Source organism: Strigops habroptila, chromosome 5, assembly GCF_004027225.2.
Source record: "Strigops habroptila isolate Jane chromosome 5, bStrHab1.2.pri, whole genome shotgun sequence".
Lineage (NCBI taxonomy): Eukaryota > Metazoa > Chordata > Aves > Psittaciformes > Psittacidae > Strigops > Strigops habroptila.
In genome coordinates, this window is record NC_044281.2 from 45954661 (window position 1) to 45956680 (window position 2020).

Consider the following 2020-nt stretch of genomic DNA (forward strand, 5'->3'; position numbering starts at 1 on the left):
CATCTCTGTATCAAATGTCTTGCTGGGTTATTCACAGAGCTACTTCTAAGACTTGACATTATTCAATATTATTTATAAAACGATACTTTTTTAAGTTGGGGGAGGAGAAGGCTTATCTCATTCTATTGAAATGCAAACCGTACTGTACCAGTCGTCTGAAACCGGAAACGTACATATGAAAAAAGCAAAAGCAAAGGTCTAACAAAAATAACTGTGATTTGCCAAGCTAGTTTTGCAGTTTTTACAAGATGACCCTAATATTCACAATATGAATGTATTCATGGGTTTTACATAATGACTTTTATCAGGAAACTGGATTCTGCTTCTTAAATCTAATTGCCAAGTGAAGAGTAACAGAAGAGAAGCAGCAGATTACCTTATCAATTTTGCAGCTCTTGAACATACAGTGCTATAATATAGTGTCTACCCACATCATTTTTCTACTTCAGCATCAAAGAAATAAAGCATTATTTTACTATTGAATTTGCTCAAACTTTAAATTAGAATATTTAAAGTTAGAAGGAAGACATGTTTATAAGTATTGTCTCAATGTATAAAATCATACAGTACTTACCAGACTTCTAGCCAAAGACCCAAGCCTGCTTGCTTTCTTCTTCATATAGGGTGGGTTTTGATATTTTTTGTACCTGTGTATCCTGATAACAAGACTTTTCAGGTCAGCCATGTTATCTCGGAGTTGGTTTAGTACAATTTATGGAAGAATAAACTAAATACAAATGACCGTATTCTTGGCTAGGCTGCATACTGTGTACTAGTCATTCATTTTTGTGCACAGCAGATACAAAGAGGATATTAAATGCAACCAAATCACACTTTTCCTCTTAAATTCAGCACTTATAGAACATGAAATTAATTTTTGCATTTTTTTTTATACAGATGTTAACATATGGCTCAAGGCAGAGGACATCCAGAAATTTGAACAAAGGTGTACAGCAGTTAGGACATGTGGTTACAGTTTGGGAAGGTAAATTGGAGCTTGCTTTAATTCAGACAGTTTGGAATGATCATAATCAATGAGCCATGCACTCTGGATATTTACTGTGGGGGGCTCGCTGCTGTGTTGCCCCACCATTGACAGTGTGACTGCTATGAGTTACCCACACCCAACTAGCTCCGATCTGCATACCCACATCACATCTCTCTGTTGGAATGCAGCTCTTTTGCCACTGGGCCAAATGCTGCTCTCTTTAACTCATTAACTAACTCAGGCTTTAATGCAGCGAAAATGCAAGCAACAGTGACACGTTGGTTTTCTTTTCTCTGGTTTTGCATGGGTGAGCTCTGGTCCTGCTTTCTCACACTCCAAAATTCAGAGCAATCTATCAGGTTTCAATGATTTCCAGCTGGGAAGGGCGCCTTCTGCTTTCCGTGGCTGCCCATGCTCCATGCCACACGACCTAGGTTTTTGTGGATCTTTGTTATCCTGCCAACATTATATAGGGCTCGACATTATCAAAAGTCTCTAATTTTTCTTGTTCTGGCTTCAGGAACAGGAGGAGAATGGACTTACCCTATTGGATTCCTGTAGTGGTAAGTAGTCATCAGTCATCTCCTAGTCTTGAGTTGAGCCTTTGAGGTTTTCTTGGGGTCCCTCAAACACCAGGAACACTGTATAGCACAAAGGATTTTCCAGGCTGTCCCGGAGTGTGACTTTCTATAACCCATTAGGATCTGCAGTCATTCTGTCTCAAACCAACCCTTAGCATCTTCACGAACCACAGTTCAGTAAAGCATAAGCCTTGGGCCTACAGTGCAAGAAACACATTCATTATTAAACCCTATTTGTAGGTATTTGAGACTGAAAGAGAAGCCAGACTTAGGGCAAGGAAAAAGACAGATTTTTTTAAAATTCATTTGACTTACCAGTGTAAAAGCAGGTCTTGTCTAATGCAATTTTGTGGGTGGACGTGACTCTTTCTATAAGTATGTTTGGCAGTTTCAGCCCTGCCTGGATTTTGGGTCTAATACTCAAACCCCAAGCATGCATAGCTATTGGTGA